Source organism: Cuculus canorus, chromosome W (assembly GCF_017976375.1).
Source record: "Cuculus canorus isolate bCucCan1 chromosome W, bCucCan1.pri, whole genome shotgun sequence".
NCBI classification, from domain to species: Eukaryota; Metazoa; Chordata; class Aves; order Cuculiformes; family Cuculidae; genus Cuculus; species Cuculus canorus.
The window spans coordinates 9,045,256-9,070,137 of record NC_071440.1 but is presented as its reverse complement, the minus strand read 5'-3'; positions in this window follow the sequence as shown (position 1 = coordinate 9,070,137).

The window sequence follows — 24,882 nt, the reverse complement described above, 5'->3', positions numbered from 1 at the left end:
GGCAAAACTGAGCAAGAATTTCCTCGGGCAAGCCCATTAGGATGCATATTACAACACTGGAAGGAATTGGCAGGGGGGAGACGGAGGCTCAATGAGTAAGAAAATGATTATAGTACTGGTTTGCAACTAATGTTTTTTTGTAAAGAGAGGGAAAGTGGAATGAAGTGTTTTTCACCCTCCAAAACCATCTAGAGTGGCAAAGGGACAGTGGGATTTTGTCACCGCAGGACCCTATGGTACTCACCCTTAGGCGGGAAAATAACAATTTAAAGTTAAACTGAGGCAATGTTACGTGACGTGCAGTATTGAGCAAGGGTGCACTAGTATAAATAAGATTCACTGGACAGCAGAACAGAACAAGATTTATCTGATTTGCATAAGCCTCCCTCTTGATCACAGGAATGGGATATGGGCTTGGACAGGTCCCGCAAATAGCCCGGTATCTTCCTGCATCAGGGAAAGGTCTGCTTTGAGAGTTTTACAGGCACCTATCTGGGAAGAACGAGATGAAAAAGAAAAAAAAAAAAAAGAAAGAAACAAAACCAAAACCAAAACAAACAAAAAACAACAACAAAAAAAAAAAACCAACAAGAAGAAACAAAACTGTTTTTAAAACTGTACGGGATTTGGAAAGAGTATTTCCCATCCAAGACCCAATGTGGGATCCAGAGAGATCTAAACATGTAGAAAAATTACAGGTATATCAGGAGTGAATTTCAAAGGGAATGAAAAGAGCCATTCCCAAACAAGTAAACAAGGTCCCTCTAAATCACCATCTGAATTCCTAAATCAACTGAGGGATATAATGTGCTGCAACACTGCTGGATCCTGGGTCAAGGGTAGGAATACAATAACTAGGTTTTTGCTTTGGGCCAGTCTAAAAGAGGTATAGCGGCTCATGTGAAGGAAGACTGAAAGGGACCTGGGGAATCCACCCTAGCGAATCCACTAGTTATAATGAAGCCAGGGAAAGAGGAGAAGGAAGTAGAATTTTAGTTGACACAGAGGCAACGTATTTGGATTTGAACTAAGTTTTGATGTCCCTAGGAAATGACGTCATGGTAAAAGGGGCAACTGGCCAAAGTAAAAAGGCGTATTTTTGTGAACTTCTAAGATATAAACTGGGAATATAATGGGGCATCCACAGATTCTTGTACATGCCCAACTCCCCAAGGCACTTTTTGGGAGAGATTTATTGGAACAATTGGGTGCAATAATCAAATTTGAAAAGGGAGAGATTACTCTGGAGGTAAATGACCAGCAGTATATGCAAAGAATGGGTTTATCCTTAGCCAGTGTTCCCACAGAAGGGAAGAAGAGAAGAAATCAGCCCCAGAGAAGAAATCACGAACCATGTATACCCCGAGGTATGGGCCATCGATGTGCCCAGGACTTACGGGCTGTAAATAAAATAACAAAAAACCTTTACCTGGTGGTGGCAAATCCATATACCCTGTTAACTGTATTAATACCTGAACTAACCTGGCTTACTGTTTTAGACCTGAAGGATGCCTACTTTTGCCTCCCTCTACATGAAGCCAGCCAGAAAATGCTTGCATTTGAATGGAAAACCCTGAAAGCAGGTGCAGAGCTCAACTCACCTGGATAAGCAACTTGCAAAGGATCTTGAGGCCTGGAAGCCCCACCTAAGCAAGGGAGATTGTTGCAGTATGTAGATGATACCCTGATTGCCACCAAGACAACGCTTGCATGACCTGGATGGTGAGTCTGTTAAACTTCTTGGGGCTCCAGGGATACCGGCTATCTAAAAGAAGGCCCAAATAATGCAATCTACTTGGGCTATGAAATCATTGCTGGACAAAGAACTTTGGGACAGGCCTGAAAAGAGGCAATATACTAATCCCTGAGACTGTAAACAGTGGAGGAGTTATGAACTTTCTTGGGGATGACTGCGTGGTGTCAGCTATGGATTTATAACTATGGACTGCTTGTTAAACCCCTGTATGCACTAATTACCACCGCAAAGAGGCTGTGCGAGCCTTAGAACAGCTGAAGAAAGCCCTGATGTCTGCCCCGGCCTTAGGACTTCAATATGTGAATAAGCCATTTCTCTTCTTCTCTCATGAGAACCAAGGGATTGCCCTAGGGCCTGGCTGCTTACGAGCGGTTGCGGCCGTCGTGCTAAACATCCAGGAGGCACGAAGATTTACCCTGGGCCAGAAAATGACTGTGTTAGTGTCTGGAAGCAAAAGGTGGGCACTGGCTTTCGCCACAAAGGTTTCTAAAATACCAAGCTATAATGGTGGAACATAATATGGGAATTGTGGTTACTACCATCATCAACCCAGCTTCTTTTCTCAGTGGAAATACAGGAGAACCAGTGCACCAGGACTGCTTAGAGACCATCGAGGCCACATACTTGAGCCATTCGGACCTGAAGGACAGTCCCATGGAAGACACTGAGGGCTGGTTCATGGATGGAAACAGCTATGTCTTAAGCAATAAAAGACATGCCAGGGCAAAAACATCAAGCATGCAGCGGGATTCTGACACGGCTGGAAGCAATCCAGCTACCTGAGAAAGTGACAATCATGCACATCAATACACACCAGAAATTGAATTTGGAATTGGGGAGAGGAAATGAGCTGGCAGACAGAGAGGCAAAACTGGCAGCCAAAGGCGAGGTAAAAACAAAAGGGGCTTTGATCCCTGACAGGTGAATCTCGGTAGAAGGTAAGCCAGAATATACCAAGGAAGATCAGATAATCAGAAACTTATTATAGACCTGGGAGTGTCATATAGTAAAGAGGGGTGAGTCCTCACTCCATAAGGGAAATTAATCATTCCGCCTTATTTAACATGGCTTTTGATGAGGGAAGAACACAGAAGAGACATGGGAGGGCAGAAGCTTTATATAAGCACCTAATTAAAGGGATTGCAGCTAGAAATTTATACACCACTGTGAGACAAGTGACTCAGCAGTGTGACCTTTGCCTCCAGACTAATCCCAAAATTACCCCAAACCAGAAATGGGCCAGATTGGAAGAGACAACGTACCTGGAGAATAATGGCAGATTGATTTTTCGGAACTCCCAAGACAGGGGGGATGTTGATACTTATTGGTATTAACTGGTACCTTTTCAAATTGGCCAGAGGCATTTCCTACTAGAACAGGGAGATAACCAGAACATTAATACAGGAAATAATACCACGCTTTGGGGTTCCAGCAACTATGTCTCCTGATAGGGGACCACATTTTATCTCAGAAGTAGTACAACAGATCAGTCACTATTTGCGTATGAAATCATGACCTCCTACATGGTGGCATTGGACAAACAGCTCCAAAAGACTGAAAAACATGAGGATGAGACGTGAAGTAGGGGTTTGGATGAACCTATGTATAACATACGACCTGGAGATTATGTATATGTAAAGTCTCTTGCAGAGAGGACACCGGAACCACAGGGAGAAGGACCATTCCAGATGTTCCTTGCCTCCTTCACAGCAATCAAAATCAAGCAGAGCGCATGGATCTATCGCACCTGAGTGAAAAAGGCACATAGATCTCCATGAAGGGTCACACAAGTCACAGAATCACAGAATCACAAGGTTGGAAAGGACCCATTGGATCATCAAGTTCCTAACACTCCCTAAACCATGTCCCTCAGCACTTCATCCACCCGTTCCTTAAACACCTCCAGGGAAGGCGACTCGACCACCTCCCTGGGCAGTCTGTTCCAGTACCCAATGACTCTTACTGTGAAGAATTTTTTTCTGATATCCAACCTGAACCTCCCCTGACGGAGCTTCAGGCCATTCCCTCTTGTCCTGTCCCCTGTCACTTGGGAGAAGAGGCCAGCTCCCTCCTCTCCACAACCTCCTTTCAGGTAGTTGTAGAGAGTAATAAGGTCTCCCCTCAGCCTCCTCTTCTCCAGGCTAAACAACCCCAGCTCTCTCAGCCGCTCCTCATACGACTTGTTCTCCAGCCCCCTCACCAGCTTGCATGTTAATGCTTGGAACAGAAAAAGCGAATTTAGGAGCATCATATGGATACAAAGGGATATTGAAAAAACAATCTTTGAGATCGATTACAGTCAAATGTCAGTCTCGAGGGATCATAGTAGGGGATGGGAGGCCAGGTTGTAGGGCCCCCATATCTTCCATACCACCATTAATTTTTCTAAGGTCATGGACTGTTTTTTGATAACAAAAATAGGTGAATTCCAAGGACTGGTAGAAGGCACAATATGTCCTTTCAGCAATTGTTCGGCAACTAATTCTTGGAGGGTTTTTCCAGTGGAAGGGGCCATTGATCAACCCAAATGGGGGTCTCAGTCCTCCAGGTTATTTTCAGGGTGTCGCGCACTTCAATGGCCCCATCTAAAAATGGGTCTGAATAGACATCCCCCACTGGGACAACACATCTCGCCCCCACAAGATCATCAGAACGGGCAATACAAAAGGCTTAATGGAGGCTATGTGTCCCTCTGGACCTCGAATTTGGATTAATTGCAGATTTTGGTGACTGCTACCAGTCCCTCCGATTCCAGCTAATGTTTGGGAAACATTGGCTAAAGGCCATTGTGGTGGCCATTTGGCCTGAGATATTACAGTAACATCAGCTCCAGTGTCAATAATCCTGTTAAGCACTATTTGTTGTTTCCTGCGAATGAGGGTACATTGACATAGAGGTCGCTTTTGGGAGATAGACTGCACCCACAAGATTTGTGGATCCCCTGTAGATCCGAACCCTCCCCTCCTTTGATAGGGTTGGTGAGAATCAGGGGTGTCCGTCCCCCTGGGAATTAATACCAATTGTGCTATACAGCTACCTTTCGGCACTGTACAAGGGGGAAATGGGGTCCATGCCATGATCTTAATTTCACCAACGCTATCAGAGTCAATGACACCTGGTAACACAAAAAGTCCCGTTAAGGTTGTAGATGATCTTCCCAACAATAATGCTTGAGTCCCTGGGGGGTAAAGGTCCTGAGACATCTGTCGATAATAAGTGAACCGTAGAATCTAATAATGTTACTGTGTGTGAGGTTGCCAGGTCCAGTCCGGCACTACCTGTTGTTGCTGGGCGAAGACATGAGGTGGTGCTGTTTCATGGGGGGTCATGACATACATATCAAAAACAGAGGACAATAGACTCGTAAAATACGGCGAAGAGAGACCATGTTCCTTTAACGTACGGCGCAACTCCTTAACTACCAAAAATGAAAGAGCCTCCCACTGAGCCCCCCGCCCTTGGTAAATAACGGGGGCTACTATGGTTTTCGCGATTTCTAATTCTCCTTCTTGTAAGGCTTGGCACCATATATCATGTGGATCAGGTGGATAAAGGTCTGGCTCCTTTTCAGGGTTCACCGGTCCTGGATCAAAGGGATCCTCCTCAGGAGAATAGCCAACGGTGCACAGTTCTGGTACCGTGGCGGGTCCATCCTTTACTGGTGATAGCGGAGGGATAATTGGAGAGTCCACCTGCCCTTTCACCTTGTCTTTGGGGCTCTTTTCTTGTACTTTTAAAGTCTAAAAAATACTCTTCCACCACGGGAGCATACGCTGTGCTTCAGCATTCCCTGTGCTTGCTGCATCCCACAGTTTAACCCCCACATCATCCCAAAGTTCCTGTGTAAAAATAGTAGACTCAGTTACAGTGGGTATTTTTGCCTGTACCCATTTAAGTATTACTTTAAGATCATGCCCAGAAATATTTTTCCCTTGTTTCTTAAGAAGGGCTTTCATGAGTTCATATACGTCTCTTTCAGGGGAAGACACCTGGTTTCCCATGTTTCCCACAGCTCACCTCTCTTCCGTGGAGGGATTAGAGAGACCGGTCAATTCCCGCTTCCTTGCAGCAGCTCATTCAAAGCTCTGTGGGACTCACAGCATGCCACTCAAATAGGTGGATCATAGGCCCTGGTATCGATCACGTATTGATCACGTCAGGGTCACCAATTTGCCGTGATTGAGAGATGGGACACAGCCTGATGCAAGCAAGATGTCGATTTTATTGTAATCTTAACATATATTTATACTAGTTATAAGTGACTTACAAGCAACGCGTTTCATGCTGATTGGTTATAGTCCATTGCTGTATGAGCTAATATTTGGCATTGCTGCATAGCTACAGATATCTACTCTTTTTGCAGGTCATTAGCTTCTTTAGACAGTAACAATGTTTCCTCCTATCTAAGTGGTTGCTATGCCATTTGCACGTAGCCCACATAGCTGTTACTCCTTGTTCTTCTTTTCTTGAGGGGAGTTCTTGTTTTTAGCTTATCCAGAGTCTGTGGCTGAGCTTATCCAACACATCCCCCTTAAACAATCGTTCTGTACTTTGGGTTTTTCCACTGCCTGTCAGACCTTGTCCTACATAAGTGTTAACCTAGCAATTAACAAGATAACAGTATTTCTGATCCAGAGCTCTTGAGGAGCTTTAAAATAACACAGTGAACAAATCACCACTGATTTTCCTGGCAGTTGTTACTGTGTCAGCTAAACTTTATACATAGGGTGTAGATAAAGCATATTCTCTTGAGAACTATCTCCTTGCTGACTCATTTGGTTTGACCATTTCGGTTGCAGTACACAGGGGACTGGAGAAGGGAGGAGGGGACAAAGAGGGAGGGATAAGATGACTGAAGGAATTTCTTGCCTGTTGCAGAGCTCATAATAAACTCTCTGTGGAAGTATTCCTAGATTCAGGTTCTGATCTTGGTCAAGCAAATGTAAATAAGAAATAAGTTAACACAAATCTTTATATCCAAGCCATAGCTTTCTATTTCTCCTAAGGCATGTTGAATTTTTTTCTACCACCTGGGTCTTTGCTTCAGTATTTTGTTTTAGCCCTCAGTCAGTCCCCTGCTAGCTTCAAACACAGATCTTTTTCTCCTTGCCTTCATCCACAAGTTACATCAGATTACTAGATAGAGGAGGTGACTGGATGCCCCAAAGACATTGAAAAAGCAATGCCACAGTATATGTAAGGAAGCAGACTGGACAAAGTTTTGTAATTATTAGCAAAACCAACTTTCTCTTGTTCCTTAATTGCTGTTTTAGAAAAACATGAATTTTGTTTCATTCATTTTTACAACAAACATGATGACTAATTCATGCCACAAGTTTCTGATATAGATACCAGTAAGATTTTGTAAACTTCACATCTCTTAGGATTCACCTTCCTGTTACAATTTGACAATACCTATGTTTAAATCTGTAGTGTCATTGACATAATGGGACAATTTCAATATTTAAAATGTCTTACTAAACCAAGACTTCACTTTTAAGTGTCACCTGCCCAACGTAGTATTTAGTAAATAGAATCATGGAATCATAGAATGGTTTGAGTTGGAAGGAACCTTAAAGATCATCTAGTTCCAACCCCTCTGCCATGGGCAGGAACATCTCCCACTAGATCAGGTTGCTCAAAGCACCAGCCAACCTGGACTTGAACACTTCCAGGGAGGAGGAATCCACAGCTTCTCTGAACAACCTGTTCCAGTGTCTCACCACCCTCACAGTAAATAAATTCTTCCTAATATCTAATCTAAATCTACCCTCTATAATATGCTAGTATTAATGAGTATAACACACACATACAAACGGGAAAAAAGATATTTGGTTACTCGGGGACAGAAAACTGAAATACTGATTGTTAAATACATTTGAAAATTGCAATTCATTTATTCAGTTAATAAAAGGCAACAGTCTCTATAGCAATTGCTGTATTGTACAGCACTAGTTCCATATTATCTTTTATGATAAACTGTGAGTGGGCTCTTTCTAAGATCATTCAGGAAATTTCTTCAGCAGTGCAGCTCAGATGGGAAAACCTACAAGAAACAGAGGTTGGTCAGCTGGCACAACCTTTAAGAAGTACTTATCTGAGTTTTCAGAACTTCTTAGCCTTTTGAAATTAGACTGGCTATCTCTCATTTAGACATCCTTAAAATATTGCCTGTATCTTTGTTCTCATTTTGGTGCCTCTCATGTCTTTCCCAGATGGAAACCAAAATTGAAGAGATGTAGAACATTTCAGGATGCTAAAGAAGATCAAAGCTAAATTCCCTTAAAAAATAGCCCAGTTTAAGCATGGATGAAGAGCTGGGTGGATGAAAGGGTGAATAGATAGTGCCTAATTTCTTTCTTTCCTTCTTTCTTTTGCTCTTGTTTAATATTCTAAATATAATGGAAGATCCAAAGAAGAGAAGCATGAGAGGCACAGAACTAGTCTTGATACTCAAAATTCTGGCAAATAAACTCTTACTGGTTAGATGTCAAGGCCCAGAGAGTGGTGGTAAATGGAGTTAACTCCAGCTGGAGGCCAGTTACAAGTGGGGTCCCCCAGGGCTCGGTACTGGGTCAGCCCTGTTCAGTGTCTTTATCAATGACCTGGATGAAGGCATTGAGTGCACCCTCAGCAAGTTTGCAGATGACACTAAGCTGGGTGGAAGTGTGGATCTGCTGGAGGGTAGGAAGGCTCTGCAAAGGGACCTGAACAGGCTGGACCACTGGACTGAGACCAATGGCATGAGGTTTAACAAGGCCAAATGTTGCGTCCTGCACTTGGGGCACAACAACCCTATGCAGTGCTACAGACTAGGGGAAGAGTGGCTGGAGAGCTGCACGGAGGAGAAGGACCTGGGGGTGTTGGTTGACAGCCAACTGAACATGAGCCAGCAATGTGCCCAGGTGGCCAAGAAGGCCAACGGCATCTTGGCTTGTATCAGAAACAGCATGGCCAGCAGGTCCAGGGAGGTTATTCTCCCTCTGTACTCGGCACTGGTGAGACCACACCTTGAGTACTGTGTTCATTTCTGGGCCCCTCACCACAAGAAGGATGTTGAGGCTCTGGAGCGTGTCCAGAGAAGAGCAACGAAGCTGATGAGGGGGCTGGAGAACAAGTCTTGTGAGGAGTGGCTGGGGTTGTTTAGCCTGGAGAAGAGGAGGCTGAGGGGAGACCTTCTTGCTCTCTACAATTACCTGAAAGGAAGTTGTGGAGAGGAGGGAGCTGGCCTTTTCTCCCAAGTGGTAGAGGACAGGACAAAGGGGAATGGCCTGAAGCTCCACCAGGGGAGGTTCAGACTGGACATAAGGAAAAAAAATTTCAAGGAAAGGATCATTGGGCACTGGAACAGGCTGCCCAGGGAGGTGGTCGAGTCACCTTCCCTGGAGGTGTTTAAGGGACGGGTGGATGAGGTGCTGAGGGGCATGGTTTAGGGATTGAATGGTTGGAGTCGATGATCCAGTAGGTCCTTTCCAATCTAGTGATTCTATGATTCTATGATTCTTTAAGACACATTTTGGAGTTTTAGAAAACAGGCATCCTTTATTACAGCGTTGAACGCACAGGGAATAACTCCACCTAGAGTGCATAATGGGATGAAAAGTGGTTACAGAATATATTTCCCATTGATGAGCGAAAGCAGACAGGGGCGCGTTGAAAATGTTCACTGCTGCTCATCTTGAAGACCTTGGAAGTTGATAACAAAGGAGCCAGGTAGCAGATGCTTACTGATAAGTGGGCATTGGAATGCAGAAAGCTGGAAAACAACCAGAAGAGACACCGTCTATACAAAGTTCAAGGGAAAAAAACTTTTTTCATCCTGAGGAAGACTCCTTACTTCATTTCTAAGATCCCGGCCCACAACCACCAGGAGGCACTACGCAGGTGCAAGACTGGAGCGAACCTTCCAGAACTAATTATAATACAAAGTGGGGAAAAGTTATAAATGAATACGTAGTAGGTGCTTATAACTGTGCATGTCTTTACACTATAAGTTCCTGCTTGTTTAGTTATACAGTGTGCAAACTAGGAGGAAAACCCCCTTACACCCCAGCGCTGGCAATAAACATACCTGTTTGATTCCGCACAACAATTTGGCACCCCAGATGGGATACTCTCTCTGCCCAGCTGCAGGATTGGTGGGGAGAGGGACACTCTAAGACGCGCCTGTTTCCCCGGAGAATCTCCCATCTTTACCTGATCGCTGCGGGGGACAGACAGTCCATCAGCGGGCGGACCAGGTATGTGATTTATGTATGATATGGTATGATAATTTGGATGTACCTGCAGGGGAATTAGGGAAAGAGTCGGTAAGTAGTGCATGGGACGCCTCATGTGGTGACAAAGGGTGAGGATCACTTTGCCAAGATCCTGTAAGCCCATAGGAGGGTATATAAATCCCCTTCTTGCGCTGGGTGAGGAGGTGATACTGCCCGTATCCTGGGGAAAACATTGAATTCGATGGTATGGGATGGGATGGGTGCTCCCTGCTCTGATAGCAAAGCACCAGGTAAAATATAATTCCAAGTTTCTCATGAGATGCTTGACACGGAGTGAGGGATTATGGTATTATAGATATTATTATAGTATTATAATATTATTGAGGAAGCAGGAGTGTCGTATATGGGATAGTTACCATCTTCTACATCTGTTGCAAATCTTTTGCATCAGTACCATGTATATTTTACCATCGCTAAGAGCTCATTTTAAATTTCTCATATGTTGTGGAGTGTTTGTATGTGAGTGCAAAGCGAGTGCGGAGTTCCGATCCGCGGTTCTGCTCTCCTGTGAAGGAAGCAGCCGGAGATGAGCGAAGCGAGTGATCACTGTTATACGCTGTGTGTTTTGTGTCATAAGTATACTCTGTGAATTGTTTGATGTATAACAGAGTACCAGCGGAATTGAGAGGGATAGCTTACCGGGGGGATGTTCTTCCTCCGTAGACAGGAGCCAGAGGCAGACTGAGCTCAAAATGTTGAAAGACTTGTGAATTGTCTAGAAGCCCTGTTTGTCTTGATCCTAGGAATGCAACTATGAAGCCTTTTAATTCCAAATGTTCATTGAGCCGGCAAATGGGTATATTTACCTCGGACCTTTGGAATGGAAGGCTGCAAAGGGTGAAATTTAAAAATATCTAGCATAGAAGAAGGGGGGGGGAAGAGAAAAATGGGAGAAGCGGCTGAATGTGCCCCTCCCTTTCCCCCTTCCTGGAATGTGAGTTAGGTGCTGTGTGTGTGAGTTAACCCTCCCCATCCTGGAATGTGAGTTAAGTGTTCTCTGTGGGAGAAAAAAATATAATTTGAAAGTGTAAAAGCAAAAGGGATTGTGTGGACAGGGGAGGCAGAATTCTGCAGACTGTGGGAATGGATCAGATTTGGTATTCAGACTATCATAAGGTTTTATTGTGCTATTCAGCTAGGTTGGGATCACTCTATTGTCCTGAGTGTCTATAATCTGTAGACCGGAATTGTTGGGAAGTCCCTGAGAACTTAGGGACGAGTCATTTGTAAGTGTTTAAATAGTTTGCGGAAGTTAGAGAAAGGTAGAGTCGGAAGGTAGCATAATGGGGGAAAAATCGAACAAGAATTTCCTCAGGCAAGCCCATTAGTATGCATATTACAGCACTGGAAGGAATTGGTGGGAGGAGCCAGGGGCTCAATGAGTAAGTTTGGTAAGATTGCAGTACTGTTTTGCAACTGATGTTGTTTTTAAGGAGAGAGGGAAAGTGGAATGAAGTATTTTTCACCCTCCAAAATCATTCGAAGAGACAAAGGGACTGTGGGATTTTGCCGCAACAGGATTCTATGGTACTCACACCTGAGCAGGAAAATAACAAAGAATTTGAAGGTAAACTGAGGCCATGTTGCTTGGCATGCAGTATTGAGCAAAGGTGCACTAGAATAAATAAAATTCACCAGACACCAGAATAAGATTTACCTGATTTGCTTATGCCTCCCCCTCAATCACAGGAATGTGATATGGACTTGGATGGGACCCCTACCCACCAGATAGCCCAGTATCTTCCTGCATAATGGAAAGGTCTGCTTTGACAGTTTTACAGGCACATCCCAGGGAAGACGGAAAAAAAAAAAAAAAAAAAAAACCAAAAAAAACCCAAAACCAAAACTGATTTTAAAACTGCAGGGGATTTTGAAAGAGTATTTTCCCCTCCAAGACCCAATGTGGGATCCAGTCAGATCTAAATATGTAGAAAAATTACAGGTATATCAGGAGTGAATTTCAAAGGGAATGAAAAGAGACATTCCCAAACAAGTAAACAAGGTCCCTCTAAATCACCATCTGAATTCCTAAATCGACTGAGGGATATAATGTGCCGCAACACACCGATGGATCCTGGGTCAAGGGTAGGAATACAACTAGGGGTTTTGGGTTTGGGCTAGTCTAAAAGAGGAATAGTGGCTCATGTGAAGGAAGTCTTATGGGGAACTGAGGAATCCACCCTAGCGGATGCACTGGTTATAATGAAGCCAGGGAAAGAGGAGAAGAAAGTAGAATTTTAGTTGACACAGAGGCAACGTATTCAGTTTTGAATCAAGCTTTGATGTCCCTAGGAAATGAATACATCATGGTAAAAGGGGCAACTGGCCGAAGTGAAAAGGCGTATTTTTGTGAACTTGTAAGATATAAACTGGGAAAACAATGGGGCATCTACAGATTCTTGTATATGCCCAACTCCCCAAGGCACTTTTTGGGAGAGATTTATTAGAAGAATTGGATGCAATAATCAAATTTGAAAAGGGAGAGATTACTCTGGAGGTAAATGACCAGCAGTATATGCAAATAATGGGTTTATCCTTAGTCACTGTTCCCACAGAAGGAAAAATCAGTGAAGAAATCACAAAGCAAGTATACCCTGAGGTATGGGCCACTGATGTGCCCAGGACTTACGGGCTGTAAAAAAAATAACCAAAAAACCTTTACCCGGTGGTGGCAAATCCATATACCCTATTAACTGTATTAATACCTGAACTAACCTGGCTTACTGTTTTAGACCTGAAGGATGTCTACATTTGCCTCCCTCTCCATGAAGCCAGCCAGTGTAGCACAGGGCCTGACAGGCAGTGAAAAAACCAAAAGTACAGAAAGATTGTTTAAGGGGGATGTGCTGGAACTTGTCGGCCACAGGCCCTGGGAAGGAGTGAGATAAGAACCTGGATGCGTAGGCAGTCTCTAGTCTCTCATTAGTTTCGCCCTTGAACATAGTTGTTATAGAACAGTAGGATTTAGATAAAGAGGTACAAAGAATCACAAGAATGTATCTTAAGGAGGAGTTGTCCTTTAACGATGTAACCAATAATGAGCTCACTTTTTGCAATATGTATGAACCTTAATTAACTGTAACAAGTAGTTTAAATATATGTTAGCTGCACAATAAAGTGGAACACCTGCTTGCATCAAGCCGAGTCCCGTCTCTCCATCGCGGCAAGCCAGAAAATATTTGCATTTGAATGGGAAAAGCCTGAAAGCAGGTGCAGAGCTCAACTCACCTGGATATTTGGTAATCAACTTGCAAAGGATCTTGAGGCCTGGAAGCCCCACCTGAGGAAGGCAGACTGTTGCAGTATGTAGATGATACCCTGATTGCCACCAAGACAACGCTTGCATAACCTGGATGGTAAGTCTGTTAAACTTTTTGGGGCTCCAGGGATACCAGGCATCTAAAAGAAGGCCCAAATAATGCAATGCGAGGTGTTCTATTTGGGCTATGAAATCAGCGCTGGACAAAGAACTTCGGGACAGGCCTGAAAAGAAGCAATATACCAAACCCCGAGACTGTAAACAGTGAAGGTTTTACAGACTTTCTTGGGAATGAATGACTGGGTGTTGTTGGATATGGATCTATAACTATGGACTGCTTGTTAAACCCCTGTATGCACTAACGACCACCAAACAGAAATACCTCCAACAGAGCAAAGAGGCTGTGCAAGCCTTTGAGCAGCTGAAGAAAGCCCTGATGTTGACTTCGGCCTTAGGACTTCCAGATGTGAGCAAGCCATTTTTCCTTTTCTCTCATGAGAAGCAAGGGATTGCCCTAGGGCCTGGCTGTTTACGAGCGGTTGCGGCCGTCGCGCTAAACATCCAGGAGGCACGAAGATTTACCCTGGGCCAGAAAATGACTGTGTTAGTGTCTGGAAGCAAAAGGTGGGCACTGGCTTTCGCCACAAAGGTTCCTAAAATACCAGGCTGGAATGGTGGAACATGATGATATGGGAATTGTGGTTACTAACATCATCAACCCAGCTTCTTTTCTCAGTGTAAATACAGGAGAACCAGTGCACCAGGACTGCTTAGAGACCATCGAGGCCACATACTTGAGCCATTCGGACCTGAAAGACACTGTCATGGAAGGCGCGGAGAACTGGTTCATGGACAGAAACAGCTAAGACTTTTTGCGAGGGCAAAAGTCCTGTCAGTCTCACCTCAGTGCCAGGGAAAGTCATGGAACAGGTAATCTTGAGTGCTATCATGAAGCACATGCAAGAAAACCGGGTGATCAGGCCCAGTCAACATGGGTTTACAAAGGGCAGATCTTGCGAAACTAACCTGATCACCTTCTATGACAAAATCACTCGATTACTGGATGGGGGAAAGGCTGTGGATGTAGTCTTCTTGGACTTCAGTAAAGCCTTTGACACAGTTTCTCACAGCATTCTGCTTCAGAAACTGTCAGCCTCTGGCCTGGACAGACGCACACTCTCCTGGGTTGAAAACTGGTTGGATGGCCGGGCCCAGAGAGTGGTGGTCAATGGAGTTAACTCCAGCTGGAGGCCAGTCACAAGTGGAGTTCCTCAGGGCTCAGTACTGGGTCCAGCTCTGTTCAATGTCTTTATCAATGACCTGGATGAAGGCATTGAGTGCACCCTCAGCAAGTTTGCAGCGGACACTAAGCTGGGAGGAAGTGTGGATCTGCTGGAGGGTAGGGAGGCTCTGCAAAGGGATCTGAACAGGCTGGACCGCTGGGCTGAGACCAATGGCATGAGGTTTAACAAGGCCAAATGCCGGGTCCTGCACTTGGGGCACAACAACCCTATGCAGTGCTACAGACTGGGGGAAGAGTGGCTGGAGAGCTGCACGGAAGAGAAGGACTTGGGGGTGTTGGTTGACAGCCGACTGAACATGAGCCAGCAGTGTGCCCAGGTGGCCAAGAAGGCCAATGGCATCTTGGCTTGTATCAGAAACGGTGTGACCAGAAGGTCCAGGGAGGTTTTTCTCCTCTGTACTCGGCACTGGTGAGACCGCACCTCGAATACTGTGTTCAGTTCTGGGCCCCTCACCACAAGAAGGATGTTGAGGCTCTGGAGTGTGTCCAGAGAAGAGCAACAAAGCTGGTGAAGGGGCTTGAGAACAAGTCTTATGAGGAGCAGCTGAGAGAGCTGGGGTTGTTTAGCCTGGAGAAGAGGAGGCTGAGGGGAGACCTTCTTGCTCTCTACAATTACCTGAAAGGAAGTTGTGGAGAGGAGGGAGCTGGCCTCTTCTCCCAAGTGACAGGGGACAGGACAAGAGGGAATGGCCTGAAGCTCAGCCAGGGGAGGTTCAGGTTGGATATCAGAAAAAAATTCTTCACAGAAAGAGTCATTGGGCACTGGAACAGGCTGCCCAGGGAGGTGGTCGAGTTGCCTTCCCTGGAGGTGTTTAAGGAACGGGTGGATGAAGTGCTTAGGGACATGGTTTAGGGAGTGTTAGGAATGGTTGGACTCGATGATCCAGTGGGTCCTTTCCAACCTGGTGATTCTGTGATTCTGTGAAAACCATCAATTATGCATAGGGATCCTGAGACTGCTGGAACCAGTCCAGCTACCTGAGAAAGCGACAGTCATGCACATCAAGGCACACCAGAAAATGAATTCGCAATTGGGGAGAGGAAATGAGCTGGCAGACAGAGAGGCAAAACTGGCAGCCAAAGGCAAGGTAAAAACAGAAGGGCCTTTGATCTCTGACAGGCGAATCTCCTAGAAGGTAAGCCAGAATATACCAAGGAAGATCAGATAATCAGAAACTTGTTACAGACCTGGAAGGGTCATATAATAAAGAGGGGTAGGTCCTCACTCCACAAGGGAAACTAATCATTCCCTTTTATTTAACATGGTCTTTGATGAGAGAGGAACACAGGAAGAGACATGGAGGGGCACAAGCTTTATATAAGCACCTAATTAAAGGGATTGCAGCTAGAAATTTATACACCACTGTGAGACAAGTGACTCCGCAGTGTGACCTTTGCATCCAGACTAATCTCAAAATTACCCCAAACCAGAAATGGGCTAAATTGGAAAAGGCAACGGGCCTGGGCAACAATGACAGAATGATTTTTCGGAACTCCCAAGAAAAGGGGGGGATGTAGATACTTATTGGTATTCACTGGTACATTTTCAGATTGGCCAGAGGCATTCCCTTCTAGAACAAGGAGATAACCAGAACACTAATACAGGAGATAATACTATGCTTTGAGATTCCAGCAACTATTTCTCCTGATAGGGGACCACATTTTATCTCAGAAGTAGTACAACAGATCAGTCACTATTTGCGTATGAATTCATGACCTCCTACAAGGTGGCATTGGACAAACAGCTCCAAAAGACTGAAAAACATGAGGCTGAGATGTGAAGTAGGGGTTTGGATGAACCTGTGCATAACATACGACCTGGAGATTATGTATATGTAAAGTCTCTTGCAGAGACAACTCTGGAACTGCAGTGAGAAGGACCATTCCAGATGCTCCTTACCTCCTTCACAGCAATCAAAATCAAGGAGCAGAGTGCATGGATCCATCACACTTGAGAGAAAAAGGCACATAAATCTCCATGGAGGGTCACGCAAGTCCAACCAGGAAAATTATTTTTCTCATCATTATTATTATAATCCACGGAGGGAAAGGTACCTCTAGCCAGAAGAATACTGGGTGGCCTTGATCTCAAGCTTTTACTGGGTATACTGGAGCCCTGGGAAATATTCTGATCAAAAGGGTTTAAATCCATCAACTGTGGTTATGCATGAAAATCAAGTATATGTGAGGCAAGAATGAAATGTGGATAGATAACAGGGGATTCAGCAACTTCAGGGGAGTGTAGTAGGAGAAATCAAAGCAGGATGCCGAATGTTTAATAGGACTATCCATAGAAAGGCATCCCAAATTACTATCTCAAATATGCCTACAGATAATGACGGTGTTGACGGGAGACAAGCACATCCAATGATGATCAACAAGTCTCAATTTATTGATACGAGACGCATGCTTTTATAATAGCAGTAATAAGGCTCATACATATTGCAAAAGTAAGGCTCATCATTGGTCCGATACAGAGTGTCAGCCCTGCCTCTATTGCTACATTCCTAGGATGTTTGTGGTTTTTCTAGCTCCTGTTTTTATCTCCTGTTATCGCCTAACTTCTTGCTCAAGGAGACTGTGGCCTTGTATGAGGCTGCTATTATTTCACCAGCTGTATTTTCTCACGTCCCTTCTCGTCAAGCCATGTCTCTACAAAAACTCTCCACATTTCCCCCGTTTTCTTTCTGAGAAAGAAGATTCGTCTGACTCCAAAATGTGGGTTCCCCTATCTGACCACAGTCTAGCTCGTGCACACTGCGCTTTTCTCTGACTCCATTGCACTAATAAGGATACATTAGGATGGAACAACGATAAATTCCCTCAAATAGCAAGGTCCTTCCTGTGGCTTTGCCGGTATACCATTCCAAGCTGTGTCTCCACAAATTAAAAATATCTCGGGGGGCAGTTTCTTCGGGGCTGTAATGTTGGCACCGTTACATCGGGAGTAAAGCTGGCTATTCACTATTCCTGATTCCAGGGATGAGTCTAGGCTGGCACAATTTTGCGATTCTTGTTAAAGTCATTTAGGTTCAGTGGCTCAAAACCGAACCAACCCCCCTGTTTGACATTGGATAAACTGGCATTTGCGCTTCCAAAGAGATCTAATTCCTCTGGGGGAGAGTGCAGGGTGATGTTCAAGGACAGTATGATCTCACATTGTTGGCAGCCATCCTCAATCTGAGGGTTACCTCCCCACTGGTGCAGCTGGCTACAGCCCTCAGCGCTCGATAAGTTTTTGCACAGGCTGCTTTCATTCACAAAACCACAAAATTCCCCTGGGGACCAAACAGGCAAACCTATCAGGCAATTTCGGAAAGGATTAGTAACCCCTCCTAAGCTAAGGCAAAGCGAGGATTGACTAGTTTGGTTTGCCAATGTTAACCAGATGTTATCTCTTGGCTGATTAAAGCGTGTAAAGCGTGTAACTCCTGCTACGCTGGCTATTACAGCACTAAGCAATACAGCAGAAACAGGCTTCATTTTTCTCTTCTATCCTTTCTCCCCTTATTTCTTTTAGCCCTTACTGTTCCTAGCCGTTGCAGTTTTAACTCCTGTAACTTGCTCAAGCACTGATCCAATTCCCTGTCAGGATCTCCTCTTATGGGCCCTACCATGTAATGCTGTGTTATGGGTACCAATTTCCTACACCTTGCAGAGATAATATGAGATCTACCTTGAACTATACCCCTTTTAACAATATTCTCCAATTCCCAACGGTAGTAAGCCAATATTTTCTGTTCAGGTGCTTCAAAAAATGCTAAGGCCGTGGTTGTTGCTAGCCTTGCTTGCTCTTGCAGCTCTCTCTGCCAGCTGTTAAAGTTACAGTTAAATGCACACCTGTTATACCATAAGTCACATACTAGGGACTGTTCTATCCAAAAGATCTTATCGCAACCCCTGCAATACAAAGCTACCCAAGCAGCACAACACGGATTATTACAATCAAGACAATTTTGACCCGCTGGCCCCGTATGCAATACTTCCGATAACCATCCAATAGTTGTAATTAGTCCTTCAAAGGTCTGGCAGTGCTTCAAAACCCTGTCGATGGCTTTCGAGTATCCTTTCAACTGTGACAGCAGCAGTCGTAGGATCAGTGGCAGCTTCTCCTCTATTCTCCTGTCTTCCTCCGTCAGATTGCTTGGCAGTTGTTGCATCAAGAACAGGTATAGTCCACCTTGCAGGCACCCATACCGGTCCTGTAGGGGTAGAGACACAAAGATATCCCCTTCCCCAAAACATAACCTTAGCAGGGCCTTTCCACAACCCTGTCTTAGGGTCTCTGTATTTCACCCACATGTCCTTTTTCTGCTTTCATTTGGCCGATGATGTAATTCTGCTGGAGGGTACTCTGCGTCCCCAAATATGCATAAGTGATTGATCACAAATAAGCTCTTCAATAGCCTTGCCTGGGGGTCAGCAATCTTTTCATGCTTTGCCAAGTACCTTTTCAGAGTGCCATTAGCCCTTTCGATGATAGCTTGTCCTGTTGGGGAGTTTAGAATGCCTGTGATATGCTCAATTCCCCAACTCTTTAAGAACCCTTCTATTCTCTTGCTAATGTAAGCAGGCCCATTATCCGGTTTAATCCTTTTTGGTGTCCCCATTACTGCAAAACAGCTATATAGGTGCCTTTCCACGTGGATAGCCTTTTCTCCTGCCTGTGCTGTTGCCCAAATGAACTTACTATAGGTGTCAATAGATACATGCACATACTTCAATCTACCAAAGTTAGGGACATGCGTAACATCCATTTGCCATAACTCATTTGATTGTAGTCCCCGTGGGTTTACCCCTAGGCCTAGACCACCACCTCCATTGTGATGGCTGCAAATCGGGCAGGCCCTAACTATGGCCTTCGCCTCTGCCAATGTGATTTTGAACTCTCGGTGCAAGCCCTTTGCATTTTGGTGAAATATAGAGTGAGCTTCTCTGGCTAGCAGCTGGCCTGGCAGTGGAGTGCCCTGAGCCACAGACACTAGTCTGTCTGCTCTAGCATTACCCTCACCCAAGCCAACTTCCCATTTATGGCTTCTAATATGAATCACAGCATAAGCGTGCTCCCTTAACCTTGTAGCCTTTTTTAACTGAACCAACAACTCATACAGCCTCTGGTTTTGCACCTCTTTTATAGAGGCGTCTTCGATTCTAGCTACGACCCCAGCAACATACAAAGAGTCTGTTACGATGTTCAGTGGTCCTCTTAGCTGTGATATTGCCCATACTACCGCTAAAAGTTCCATAGTCTGTAGACTGTCTGCGGCTTCTGCTTGTAAAATCTGATGTTTCCATAGTCCCTTTTCTTGCCATGTTATTGCAGCAGTTCTGGATTTTCTGCCAGCATCCGTGAATGCCGTAAGAGCATCTGCGATAGGGGAATTTTCTCGTTTTGGCCGAGTGATCCAATTCCATTCCCCAATCCATTGAAATGGCACCTGCCGGAGCTTTTCTGTTTCAATGGGGCAGCTTGCACCTAAAAGTGCCTCCTGCAGCTCCTTGCTATTACACAAGTACCAGTCCAAGGTATCCTTTTTAATTGGCATCCTGATTACTGCTGGCTCGGTTCCAGCTACTTGTAGCATTCTCTCCTTGCCTTTCTTTATTATATCCGCTAGCATTTCGACCTTTTGAAACAGAGTTTTGGTTTGTTGTAACGCGGGGGAAATCCACTCCAATACCCTTATCTCCCCCGTTTTCTTTTGCAATTGAGTCAGTGCCCCAAGGAGGTATTTGGGACCGTTCCAGATCGTCAGGTCTATGGATAATTCTGGATCTCGCCGATGGACTTGCCCCTGTGTAACGCAGTCCATTATTTTCTGAAGAGTGTGCTGTTGTTCTGGAGTAACATGGATCGGACTTGCTGGGTCCGTGCCTTTGAGAAGTGGGCGTAATTCGTCCAGCAGTTTGTTCGGTATTCTAACAATCGGTTTTAACCATTGAAGATCGCCCAGTAACTTCTGAGCCTCATTCAGAGTTGTGAGTTTTGTTTGCAGTTGTAGCTTCTGGGGTTTAACTATTTGTTCCGACATTGTCCATCCCAAATATTTCCACGGAGCTGTTGTTTGAATTTTCTCAGGGGCTATAACAAGGGAAAATTGTGCCAAGGCAGTCCGTATCTCCTGAATTTGCTGTTCAGTAAAAGGTTTTGGTTGGGCAAACAATATATCATCCATATAATGATAAATCACTACATTTGGCCATCTCTTTCTCAGGGGCTGTAATGCAGAGTCAACATAAATTTGGCATAAAGTAGGACTATTGCGCATTCCCTGCGGGAGTACCGTCCATTCAAATCTTTCGTCCGGCCCCTCCCTGTTAAGTGCAGGCAATGTAAATGCAAATCACATCATGTCTTGTGGATGAAGGGCAATAGTAAAAAAGCAGTCTTTAAGATCAATAACTAGTAGTGGCCAGTCCTTAGGAATCATTGTGGGATTAGGTAATCCTGGTTGTAAAGCCCCCATGGGTTCCATTTGGGCATTGACAGTACGCAAATCATGTAACAAACGAAACTTTCCTGATTTCTTTTTGATCACAAAAATTGGAGTGTTCCAGGGGCTTGTGGATAGTCGCAGATGCCCCTGTTCCTATTGCTCCTTCACTAGATCATGAGCACGCTGGAGACTCTCCCATTTTAAAGGCCATTGCTTAACCCACACCGGAGAGCTGGTTTTCCAGGTAATGGGTATCAGGAAAGTCCAGGCAACGGCCACTACCCCAAAGGGTGCTCACTGGTTAGCATCACTCCCAATTGGGCCAGAATGTCCCGCCCTATAAGGCACTGCACAGTAGGTGGCAATTGGACTACCGAGAAAGTAGCTGTTAATTGTTTTCCATCGATGTTCACCTTGATAGGAGGGGAACGACTGGCCAGGGTTAAACCCCCAACCCCGGTCACTGTGGTGGCAGCCGGTTGTAAAGGCCAATGTGGAGGCCAGCAATTAGGGCTAATAATGCTGGAATCAGCCCCAGTGTCCAAAAGGCCTGAAAATGACCTCTTTTGTCCTTGATATTCCACCTCCACGGTTTTCTTGGGCCTTTCATTAAGATTTAAAGTCAGCAAGGTCAGGCCGCCAGTGGATCTGAAACCTTTTTCTCCCCTCTCTTGTTCCCTTATAGGCTTTATCTCTTTTGTCATTTGCTCCAACGGTACCAATTGAGCAATTCTCTGTCCCTTATTAATTTGAACGGGTGGAAAAGGAGTATGCACCATGATCATAATTTCCCCAGTAAAGTCCGCATCAATAACACCAGGTAACACAAATAATCCAATCATAGAGGCAGACGATCGTCCTAATAGCAGTGCACCCACCGCTAGACCTTGTATAACAATAGGTCCTTTAATTCCTGTTGGGATCTTTTGTGGGTGCGATGTCATTAGCGTGATTTCTACTGCTGCTGCCAAGTCCAGCCCGAGGCTCCCTGTGGTGGCAGGCTGGAGGCAGGGAAGGTCGGTTGAGCTACAGCGGCGACTTGTGTCTGAGCGCGGCCACTGCAATTCGCGCTCCTGCCGGAGTTTCCCGACCTCTGCCAACAAGCGCCCGTAGTGTGAGTATCCGAACGGCACTTTCGGCACCATATCCCTGTAGCCTGGCATTCTCGGCGCATGTGACCCATGCCTCCGCATCTGTAGCATCGCGTACGGGTTCCCGATGGAGCCGAATCAGCTGCAGCTGATGCTTGAAGGGGTGCGAGAGCAGCTAACACCTGATTTTGTGAAGCCTTTGCCTGTTCCTGTAATCCCAGCCCCAGCTGCTTAATAGCATCTACTAAAAATGCTTGTGATCCTAACGGCATTTGAGCCATCCTTTCTAATGCCTCCTCTATGGTCCAATTTGCACCCAAGGTGTTAATCACACTCCGTGTTGCCTGATTGCAATTTTGAAGAGCGCACTGTTTTAGCAGTGCCCCTCGCATGTATTCGGGTACCCCTGCTTTTTCTATTGCGGCAGCAGCCTTATCTATAAATGCACCAAACGGTTCTTCCCAACCCTGCTTGATTCCTATATATACGGGTACTCCTCCAGGTTCTTTTACCTTATCTATAGCCAATCTGACCAATCTCATAGCCTCTCGGCACTTGTCTGGTCCCACCATAGCCTGAGCTTCCGTGCGGAGAAACGCTCCCAGCCCCATAAGCTCATCAGCTGTCACTCCATGAAGAGGATCTGCTGGCTGCCTCTGTACTGCCACGCATTCGTTAACAATCGCTTGCCAATGTGCATTAAATAAAAGCTGTTGATGCTGTGTAAATATTAACTTTGCTATTCCTCTACAATCAGTGGGCAGAAGCACTTGAGTGCCCCATATGTAGTCTAACATCTGCTTTACTGGCTCACTTGTCACCCCGAACTGGCTGACTGTAGATCACAACTGTGACAGCAATTTCCAATCGAGGGCAGTAATTGTTGCCATCAGTCCTCCACCTGCCTGAGCCTGGAAGGTCACCGGGCATGCTAGCTGTGCTGCTGCATTAACCGCACAGTGATCTCCCCTTTCCAAGCCGTCTTTTGCAAGCGCAGCCCAAGCTTCTCTCCGCTCCCTGGCAATGACCTCCGCTAGCTCGCTTTCCGCCCCAGGAGTTGGCTCATTGCCCAGAGGGAGAACGGCCGGCTGCGGCCCCTGCTCTTCGGGGGGTGTGGACGGCTCAGAAGCTGCCTCTGAGGCAGAGCCAGAAGGCGGTGGCGGCGGGGGAGGTAAAGCTACCTGCGTGACCGTAGGGGGCAAAGGAGTAGTTTGGGACCATTCTCTTTCATAGTTTCTATTTTTTGTGTGAGCAGCAGATGCTTGCTCAGCTGCTTTCTTTTCTGCCTGATGCTGTAAAAGCTCGTTATGTACCACCCTCCATAGCTTTCCCAACTTTTTTGCCGTTTTATCATCCTGTAATGTAGCCTCCCACAATACATCTCCGAACTTTCACCACTCTGTCAGCTCATGTACGGTATGCGGATTTATGAATAAGCCTTTAGCATGCCCATATATTAAAAGACTCGTTAACTCCTTCTGCAAATCTATTCCCTTAACCTGCTGCTTTTCCAGGAAAGCGGTAAATAAATTATATGCTGCTTGCCTTTCCATACCTAATTTATCAGCGCTGTTGCAGCCCCTCAAGGTCTTGGCAGCACATATCGGCCGGGCCCGTCTATACGGTCACCCAGAGCACGGCGCGTCCTCAGGCTCGTCTATACTGTCACCTTACTTTTATTCACACTTATTGCCGTCCCAGCTACTTCGGGACCCGAACCTGTTACCCTGTCGTCGCTCGTCCGTGGTTCAATGCCTGCATTTTGCTCCGACATATCGGGGATCACCATTTGACGAAGTTGTCCGTGGTGTCCGGTCGGTCGGGGTCACCATTTGACGGAGTCTACGGGAGACAAACACATCCGATGATGATCAACAAGTCTCAATTTATTGATATGATAGGCATGCTTTTATAATAGCAGTAATAAGGCTCATACATATTGCAAAAGTAAGGCTCATCATTGGTCTGATACAGAGTGTCAGCCCTGCCTCTATTGCTACATTCCTAGGATGTTTGTGGTTTTTCTAGCTCCTGTTTTTATCTCCTGTTATCGCCTAACTTCTTGCTCAAGGAGACTGTGGCCTTGTACGAGGCTGCTATTATTTCACCAGCTGCATTTTCTCACGTCCCTTCTCCTCAAGCCATGTCTCTACATAAACTCTCCACAAGATAAGAATAGAAAGACCTGTATTTCAAATGAATTAGACTGTTGGCTTTATTTTACATTAGTAAAGACTGTTAAGGTGGTTTGTCTCTGGGCCTATGATACCATTGGGTTCTCATTCAAATTTAAAATAAATATTATCACTAAGCCTGTTCAACCCAGAATGGTCTCTTAAACGTGTTGAACTGCTAATGCAAACTGATATTTCTGAAATTCAACCAGCATGCTCTCATTTCCTAAAAACATCCTTTGAGGGCTGGACAACCTGGCTGTGAAAACAAGTGCCCTTCAGGCGCAGATAACAAAGGGGTCCTAAATGGAATTGACTCAGAAATGCTAATGAATAAATTGGCCACCACAACTACTGATTTAACAAAATTAAGACAACCTTTACCGTCTTCTCTATTAGCTTTAGGAACTAATCCATTATCAGAAGTGTTACCAAAGTGGGAAAAAGTGGAGGAACAAAACCATGAATTAATAGGAAATGCACTCAGTGTGATCCAAGAACAAGTTTCTTTGGCCCTCAGTTGTATACAGGAACAATTATGGATGCAATCAGTGGCCGCCTTTATTATAAGAGAAGGCGGTGA